Here is a 10573-nt window from a genome sequence, read left to right as displayed (position 1 = left end):
GGGGGGGGGGGTGTTGTGTTGGGGGGGTGTTTTTTTGGTGTTTTGTGACCAAAGATGGTTGGGTTGGACCATTAATTTATTTTATGTAAAGATGACGATACTTTCTGTGTTTGGTATTCCAAACTGGTTCAAATGTCTGAATTAGGGTTTTGACGGCAAATACTTCAGATATGTGATATGGGAGCAATCATACATGTTATTCTGTCATTTTTCATGGATAATTGCAGAAAAGCGGTATTGTATTGAGCCATTCTGTAGAATTCTTGATATTATCTTTAAATGTGTTTTGAGGACGGCTGTGTCTGAGGTTGTTGAGAAATTTCAGAAGTACTTCAGATGGCAAATTATACATGTGCTTTAACAGTGGTGAGTCTCTATGCACATAACTACTACCCGCATATGGACTTTCATATTGCAAAAAAATACAAAAACTTTAAAATAATCCTTGCAATATTATGGAAGATGCTGTCATCAAATGAACTGCTACCTATACTACTTTGGGCTTGATCTGATATATATTAAATCTGTGAACTCATAAGTACACCGACTAATGAACGAAAACTGAGTCTTAAACTCTAGTATTCTATTCAGCTGAGCATATATTTGGAACCCATACAATTTCTCAGATCAGAGCATGGCACTGAAGGAAACGAAGACAGAAGTCATCAATGATGACAGTGCCTTATAACACCTTACAGACTACAAACAGTTCTCAAATGTTGTATCCTTTTGGTGACCTTTTCTCCCTCAACAAGGAACATGATACATCCAAGAAGGGCTTCAGTCCACCTACCTGCTGGGGCCTTGAAGCCATGGGAGAAAAAAACCCACTAAGAATAACTTTACAGTCTTGTCCTTGACAATTCTTTTTTCTCAAATCCCAACAGGTAGTAGTTCTACTGCAAACTCATAGCTAGATGCAAAGAGGTTTTAGCCTGTTCCCAAGCAGAAGATGGAGCTCACTTCCAGATTTCCATTTCTTCCTGAGGTCAGAAGACTTACCTAACTTTGCTCAGGTGCTCAAGCTTTCCAGACCTATACAGTTCATTAGAGGAGGTTACAGTAGGTTCATAAAGGGTACTCACCCACAGAAGCTGGGACCAAGAGAGACTGGGAAAGCACATGCAGCCAGCAATCATGAGGTATTGAACTTTTCTTCAGAGTACGGTATAAAGCTGTTCTGTGACACCATGCCCGACACCACCTCAAACGAGTTTTTCACGCCACTGCTATTTAGTGTTGCATTTCATACAGCTGAATGACTTGGATTTTTATTTTTATGTGTTTGTGCCACATTGCCTACTTCTCACTACAGGAAACCACTTCACTATTTTTCTTTTTGTTTTGATTATGACTGCTTTCAGTTGCATTCAATTTAAAATAAAGTTATTTCGCTACATTTTTGAGGATCCTGACTAGCTAGGGTGTTACCAATACTAGGTATCTGACAAATTTCACATTCATCAGATAGAATAATGGAGCTTATTTCTAAAGAGAATAGCACCTCTCCTAAAGCTTTGTTACAACCCTCTGTGGATACTGTGCTAATCTGCTACTACTTCAGTTCTGCCAAGATGCTCTTGGTGGTGAAGCCCTAACACACCAGCCATACTCAGCTATTTGGCTGGGCTTCAGACTGAGCCTTACCCAAAGTTACCCTATGACTCTGTAGATAATAATTTCATGGCCAATTTTTAACTCCGCCTCAGAAGGGTTTTGCCAACATTTGCTCTTCTTATCCCAGCTCCTATCTAGATCTGCAGGAATAGATACTCTTCCGCTTGTTTAGGGAGGTCCTGGGGCCACACGGACCTGAGAAACGCCTCCTGTCAGCCATGCTGACATCTCAGGAACCTGTGCTAGGTTGTTGTCCAAGGACACTCCATTCTGGCCATGAGAACATGCTAATCATAAGCCAAAGGATGATACAGTGCTCCTCTCCTGTGTCAAGAAGCAATCAGACTTTGGGACTGGAGAAGCCAGGTTGAACTAAGAGCAGTTTCTCTCTTCTGACTACACTCACAGAAAACTCAAGTTGTTCCAGGCTGGTAGACAACAAATGGGAGACCTGGAGCGATGAGGGTTTTTTGGATTGGTTGTTTTTTTTAAAAAATCTTAACATAAAGGCTACCCAAGGTCCTTTTTTCCTCCTCAGAAATTAACAGGATGTGCCAGCTTATCTACAACCTTAGAGCAGAAATAGTCCCCCTTATTTTGTTATATGACCTATATCTGTCCTCCCTCCAAACTACAGTCTTTGGCCAGATCTTAAAAAGAAAGGCAGGGCTCTACTAATTATGTACTAATAAATCCCAATCACCATCTGAATCTCAACACTCAGCATCCCAAGTTTGGACAGCTTATGGAAACCAAATCGATGTGCACTCTTCTGGTGAGAGAGTGCCTTATGGATGAGAAAGGCTTCACTGGACATACTCTAGTGGTTCAAGAAATATACATGGAAGTTATTATCACCCAGAAAGCCCTCTCGTCCTTTGTTTCTGAATTGTCTTCTAATATTTAATTCTAACAGTTAAAAATTAAAGAGTTATGGTTTAACTGAGGGTTTCTGCCAGCAATTTCAGAGCTGCTGTCACAGAATCACAGAATCACAGAATGTTAGGGATTGGAAGGGACCTCAAAAGATCATCTAGTCCAATCCCCCTGCCGGGGCAGGATTGCCTAGACCATATCACACAGGAACGCGTCCAGGCGGGTTTTGAATGTCTCCAGAGAAGGAGACTCCACAACCTCTCTGGGCAGCCTGTTCCAGTGTTCAGTCACCCTTACAGTAAAGAAGTTTTTCCTCAAATTTAAGTGGAACCTCCTGTGCTCCAGCTTGCACCCATTGCCCCTTGTCCTGTCAAGGGATGTCACTGAGAAGAGCCTGGCTCCATCCTCATGACACTTGCCCTTTACATATTTATAAACATTAATGAGGTCACCCCTCAGTCTCCTTTTCTCTAAGCTAAAGAGACCCAGCTCCCTCAGCCTCTCCTCATAAGGGAGATGTTCCACTCCCTTAATCATCTTCGTGGCTCTGCGCTGGACTCTCTCTAGCAGTTCCCTGTCCTTCTTGAACTGAGGGGCCCAGAACTGGACACAATACTCCAGATGCGGCCTCACCAGGGCAGAGTAGAGGGGGAGGAGAACCTCTCTCGACCTGCTGACCACACCCCGTCTAATACACCCCAGGATGCCATTGGCCTTCTTGGCCACAAGGGCACACTGCTGGCTCATGGTCATCCTGTTGTCCACTAGGACCCCCAGGTCCCTTTCCCCTACGCTGCTCTCCAACAGCTCTGCCCCCAACTTGTACTGGTACATGGGGTTGTTCTTGCCCAGATGCAGGACTCTACACTTGCCCTTGTTATATTTCATTAAATTTCTCCCCGCCCAACTCTCCAGCCTGTCCAGGTCTCTCTGAATGGCTGCGCAGCCTTCCGGCACATCAGCCACTCCTCCCAGTTTTGTGTCATCAGCGAACTTGCTGACAGTGCACTCTATTCCCTCATCCAAGTCATTAATGAATATATTGAATAGAACTGGTCCCAGAACCGACCCTTGCGGAACTCCGCTAGACACAGACCTCCAACTGGACTCTGTCCCGCTGACCACTACTCTCTGGCTTCTTTCCTTCAGCCAGTTCACAATCCACCTCACTACCCGATCATCCAGACCACACTTCCCCAGTTTAGCTGCTCCAGTTTCACCAACTGAAAGAGATCGTCCCTTCCCTACACTTACAAGTGCTCTCAAAAATTCAGTGGAGGCTTTCTGCCCTGAGACACAGACCCCATTCTCACATGTGTAACATGTGATGTTAGTACATGCCACAGTAAAACCCATCTGCCCCCTCCTGAATCCTCAGTTGAAACTGGCCTTTCAAGTGGTTCTTACTTCCATAAGGAGAACTAAGAAAAACTAACATTTTTAATGATGAAGTCCCTTTTTACACTGTCCATTATGGGATAATGCTGAGCTCACTTTACTTTCTTCCCTTAAGTTATCTCCAATTTTTACCTCATGTCAGGAGACTGATTCTTTTCCCCCTATAACTGTTCTGACTGAATCCCAAAATACTGAAGAGAGCCTTCAAATAACCTTTGAGTTTTTGTTTAGACAGAATTAAGCTATTTGTTTTTGTGACAGAAAGATCCCTTCACACGGTTTTCTCAGCTCAGAGTGAGCCTCTCATTGTAGGCTCTCAGGACTGGCTGTGAGACAAGCCAGGGAAAGCACCATCGTTTTGCTCACAGGAGCACGCTCTCTGTTCCCAGGAGATGATCCTGTGCTGATCAACAACATGGATTTTCATCCTCACCTTCACCAAGCACTACATAATTGCAGAGGAAACCAGGCACAATGCAGGTCTTGGCAGCATCATTCATTCATTCCTTTTCCTGGGTCTCCAAGACCACCTTCTAGATAAATTTAATATATAAGGCTTGTTCAAATAAAGTGCTTGTAGAGATGGAATTCTCTACAAGTATAATCACTACAAAACTCCTAAGGCTGAAACATATCCCACTCATAATCACCCACATGTACATTTGCACTCTAGAGAGGGTGTGTGCGTATAGATATACGTATACACCCCCATGTATTCCTCTCACCCAATAATGCATCTCAGAGAACCTCTGGTTTCCTAGGGAGTAAGTTGCACTTTTGCCTTTCCTGCACATGGGGTGGGGGAACTTTAACTCTTTCTACTTCTGATGCTACTACAATTTGCATCCTGCCACCCCTGTACATTTTTGCACAATGTACTTGCATGTAAAAATTCCTCTGTCACATGTTTCATTTTTATGCAGAATACCTAACTTCCCAGGTTTTAATTCCATAATTTCATGGTCAGTTTTTACTGGGTTGGGTAAAACTATGAAACAAATACGAAGGAATCAGAAAACTATCTTCTGACTTGTTTCTATTTTGCCAGTAACAGTCTTTTGCAAATACATGATAAAACGACAAGCTGAGCATTCTCCAGCTGCATTCCAGATTTCCAAAGAGTCTCAGCTCTGCTGGGGCTTTCAGTTGTATCATTCCTCTGTGTAGGGTATTTTCCTGATTCATTGTACTCCTGGCACACTCTGCACTGCTCAGCAATCACACAAAGCTGAGGAGTCTGTCGTAACTGTTGCGCATGAAGCATCCAAGCTTTTCCTGCTCAATGCTGTGTAACAAGAGCACCTGCAAAACATAGTGGAGGCCATTTCACGTGCACACAGACTCTAAAAGATCCTTGTTGGAACAGCAAGTGCACAGTTCCTCCTCTCCTCATGTCAATGTGGTAGCACACTTGGCCCTCAGCTCTCAGGCTGAAATACTCTTATCGTTGCTGCACAGGCTACATGAGAAAGCTGGTCTGTGAAGCCCACAGTAATGGTGAGGGTAGCCCCTTAAATACAAATGCTTGGGCTGCTCCTCAGTATCACAAGTGCACTTCATTCTTCAAGGACTTGTCTTCACAGAACGAGCTGTCACAACTGTAGGTGGCAGCAATAGGAGCTGGAAGAACTGAGCATTACAAAAGGGCAAGGCTGAGAGAGATTTCATCACGTTTCGGAATATAAGCATTAAATATGCCAGCATTACCACACAAAACCAGCGACCTGGACGGAAATAAGCACTAGTGATACCATTGAAAATGCTGTGCCATTTTTGCAACACTTTAATATTTTCAGTAGTTCACAACTGTTCTAAAGATCTGCATATTTACATAATTCTTCCCCTTATTTTTACTATCAAGAAAGACCTTTAACTGAAATTACTATGCTCATTTTATTGAAATACTAAAAAGACAGAGGGATATCATAGATTTATGGTTTACTTCCCACACTGTAAATGAAAAAGACATCTCTAAGTACATTACACTGTGCAGAGGGAAAAAAATATCTTCTTTCTTAGGTGAGACATAAATTGGCTAACTGTCAGTGTACGCCATGGATAGTTTCATCCACAAATGATGGGGAGGGAGGGCAGATTAAACATTTTCAAGGAAGACACTTTCCCAGGGACCAGCACAATGCAATTCACTTTTAAAAACCTATAGAAGGCTTATCCGGTCTTGCTGCCAAAGTCTGGTTCGCTGGAGTCTGAGTGAAAAACATGTGTAATTGCATTAGAGCAAACAATAGCCTTAAAGCCTGATTTAGACCAAGTGGGACTACTTGATAAAGACCAAGAAGAATGTAAGATGATTTGTTTCTCCAAACCACCTGTCCTTAACGTTAGATCATCTCTGCAGAAAAGAGCCCTTGAACGTACAGCTCAGACATGATCTGCTGTCTGCAGGGAAAGGTGGTGTTCCCACGGCTCTCAAAGAACAACCTGACCCTTGTTGTCAGCAGCTCCCCGTACAGGGAGGATCATAAAATACGTTTAAACTTATAGATAAGATCTACAAACTTAAATAAGACAGATATACAAGTTCTACTGGTTTGCTTCACGCTCCCAGACTGGTGCTTCTCAAAATGTTACACATGGCACATACGCTGCTAGAGAGCGACCCTGGCACTTCTTGTCAGTGGTCCAAGCTTGTTCCAGTGTAACTCCAGTGAAAAGTAGTGTAGGTTTGGGCTGCAAACCGTTATGACTGGGCCCAGCCAGTGGACCTGTACCAGGCATGAATTTAGCCAACTACGTGGAAAAAAAAAGTTATAGCTGACATCCGTAAAACATTTACAAAATACTACTAATAATAACGATTTCACAATTGTTGAAGGCCACGTTTAAAACTCAGATGTGTTATCGTTGGCTCATTTTCAGTTAATTCAGGATCACATAACATCCTTTTCAGTGGCAAAACGTCTATTTTTTAAATGTAATTTTTCATTTGGAAAATTGGAAATTTTCCACACAGGAAAAGATTTTCATATACCTGGTTATGAATTTAAATCCACACAGTGCTATTTCTAACAACCTAACTTTTCAGTGAGCACTCTCATTCCTGTCCAAATGACTTCTTTCCATTTTTCTTGTGTCATTTCTGAAAGGGTGTCTGTAACACCAGGAAGCTTTTATCATGCAAACACGGGCTTTTGCTACAGTTGCCAGACCATTAATTCTTTCCTAGTTTTCTCTTTCCTATTACAAGACAAACATTGCTTTCACAAAGCTTTTGTAAATATTCATGTACACTGAATAGAGTGTAAATGGTACTGTGAATCTTGCAAATTCAACATTGCCTCACAGCTTTAAAGTACTTGACTTTATTATCTATCTGCATCTAAGCTGTCAATTATGAATCAAACTTCTGCAGTCAGAAGTCATATTTCTTGATATTTTCAGATTCAAAAGTGTGTCCAACTACAAAAAACTATTTTCAAAAGATCAGATCATTCATCCATACCATATAGTACACGTTTGCTAAAACTTAGTTCAAACAAACAACAAGAAAATCAGAGTAGTTCTGTAAGGAACAAACATTGTAAAATGGTGTCACCTGCCAAGACTTCGATTTCACAGTACTTTCTTAAAAAGAGAAAAGCTCTTAACATGGTACCTGGCAAACAAATAACGGTTAGATATGGGTGGTTTTTGCCTGCTGGATAGTAACATGAAATATTTGGAAAACTCTAACATTTAAAAGTTACTATAGCATAGAAAAGAGTTACATTCACTTGCACTTTAAAGGTCCCTTCACATTTCCCAAAATGGTGCAAACATACACATCCCCTGCATCTCAATTGTACTTTCATCAGCAAAACAATTTCCCCCCAAATGCAGTTAATCAAAAAGTCATGTTTATTTTAAAAATAAGTTAAAAAAAATGGAAAGGAGGAGAACTGAATGTTACAGAAATGCCCCTTTATACCCTGAAGCGACACAAAGATGGAAGGAAACAAAATGTAAAGGAATGAGTGTAAGCACACCAGGGCAAAGGAAGTACAGCAAATGAATCAGACCTAAGGGAGACAGCTTGCCAGGGTAAAGCTGCTAATCCAGATCCCCGAGATCATAAAGGTCTCCCCAGAAAAGGCCTTGGAACCACTCAGATCGGCCATCCGAATACCTACCCACCTAACACCAAAATTCACCAATGTTACCCGTAGCCTGAGACCGCATCATCTAATCTCTGCAGCTTTGCTATGAATTAGTCCATTTACTATTAAAGATGACAAGATCTGTCAGAAAAGCCAGAATCTAACTGGCAGTACAAGCTTTTCCCTATCCAAAGTGCAAAAATCTACCAAATATAACTTTTTCTCAGAAACTGACCTTATACAATTAAGCAATTGTGCTAAACAATGACAATGAACAAACCCTCAAATATTTTTCTAGAAAGTATCTTTCTCTTCATATATCTCTGAAAGCAAAATTTCTTTTTAATTCCCAGAAGGGGCATTGAATACTAACCTGACTATCTTTTGAAAGGATTTCAGAAATTTCCTTCTAGAAGTCAAAAATCCTGAAAAGATCAGAGTACATTTAAAAGCTCAAAACATTCTTCCATGGCTGTTTATCACAGCAAGATGACTTCAGCATTACAGCTTGTGCCTTCTTTGAACAACATACACCTGTGTTTTCCTGGGAAGATGAATTTCATGGTCTGGGTTTAGGCCCATGTCCAGCTCTTGGTGGATCACAGCAAAGTTTCTGCAATAGCAAGGCAATCCTCAAGAGCATCTTCACCCCCTTCATACCATATAGTGAAAGAACCATATAGATAAAGAAATCATATATTCTTTATGTGATCTCATCTCCGACTCTACAATTAACTTAATTAGAATGAATACCAAAAAAACTTTGGTAGTCTAGACACTATAAGCTGCCAGCAATTTCACATGATTCACAGCCAGAGGCAAACCTGTGCCTCATATGCCCAAGCCTCTCCAGGGAAGCGTGAAAGGTGTGTAAAAAGTAACAACTAAAATCACATTCTGGGACACTGATTAATACTTTTGCCCATTGCTCAACTTTATTAGAAACTTGGGACAAGGATAAGTTAAAACTCGTGGGAAATGTATTGTATAATGAGACTTCTCTTTTTTTTCTTTCTTCTCCCTCTGGCATAACAATCACCCTCTAATATGAAGCTCATCTGCTTCCCTCCGCTGGTCCATGCCTCCTGTCCCTACTCCCCACTCCTCTCTCATTACGTATCACAGGAAAGAGGAACAGGTTGATATGTTCCCAGTTATATTTGGATATCTGACCAGCAGAACTGATAAACACTTTTCAACTATAAAACAGTTCCAAAACTAAAAGCAAAATCTTCAGTTTCAACAATTTTGGCATAAAATAAATGAAATCAACGTATTTAAATTGAAAGTTTCACCTTTAATGAAAAGTCATTCAGAATTTCAGAAACTAAGGCCTCACCTAATGCTCCAGGCATCTTTGATGAGCTTTCACAAATTAAATCAAATACAATTTTTTAATTATCTGAGGTTAGTTTAGATAAAATATTAAAAGATTTTTGATCTACAGTATTACAAGTGCTGTTTAATGTAGATAGTACAGTTATCTGACAAAGAATAAATTGTGGGAGGAAAGCTTTCCAGAAAAACTGCAACTTTAGATATCTACTCTTTTGGGATTAATCCAAATTTATGAACATTTATAGAATTACAATGTTACTTAATAAGATTTACAATAGTAAAGGCACAAGATAAAAGAGAAATCTGTGGATATTCCTAAATTTAATTTGAATCTTCTGAGGTTACTGCCTTTTATTTTTTTAAACTCTAATACTTCAGATCACAGCTTGTATAGATACATTTTTCTCTGTCTTAACAAGGTAACTGTAACGTTCATACTTCATCCTGAAAAATTACCTATATTCAGTCTAATTAAAATGACAGCAACAGTCAAGTAAAAAAAAAAAACCACCCCAAAACTGGACTCTGAAAAACATTCAGAATATTAGGGTTGAATTTTGATATCCTCACTGAGCAGCACATTAAGCAGTAAACAGTCTCAAAATACTTCAAAAACACTACTCAGTACAAGTACAGCTGGCAAGATGTGGGCTAAATGGGACTTTCTAATTTGCTGAAATGATTAGTAATGAGAACTCAATTATTTCTGTATTCATGGAGCTAAGTGATAAAATAATTCCGCTTTCTTTCATTATCAGTGTAAAATAAAGGTCATCAGCTGGCTACAAAGATCGAGACCTAGAAGAGACTATTATATCTGAGCTCCCAGAAAATCCTAGTCATCTATATTCATGCCTGAACTTTGCCTGCACACACTGCATTGATGAATATTAGTGTATTAGACAGACAAACATCATCAGCTTAACACGGTCAGTAGTTTTGAGTTTCATTACCAACAAAACATCTTGCGAGCAAAGTGATTTCATTAGCATATTCAAACCACTGACTGGCTCAGACTGAAGGTCATTTAAAATTCTTTGAAATACGAGACCAAAATTTTGATTCTTAAATCTCACATAACATTTAAAACATATTATTCTTCAGGAAAGTATTTCATAACTCTCACTAAAAATTTGATCTACGCAACTCAATTAATCATTACCGAGCAGTGTTAAACCTGAAAATTGCACCTTCTCAGTATAAGGATAATCATCATGGTACAGCACCGTTTCGCCCTTCAATATCTC

Source organism: Nyctibius grandis, chromosome 2 (assembly GCF_013368605.1).
Source record: "Nyctibius grandis isolate bNycGra1 chromosome 2, bNycGra1.pri, whole genome shotgun sequence".
Lineage (NCBI taxonomy): Eukaryota > Metazoa > Chordata > Aves > Nyctibiiformes > Nyctibiidae > Nyctibius > Nyctibius grandis.
The sequence above is the reverse complement of the archived record's forward strand: the minus strand, read 5'-3'. Positions refer to the sequence as shown.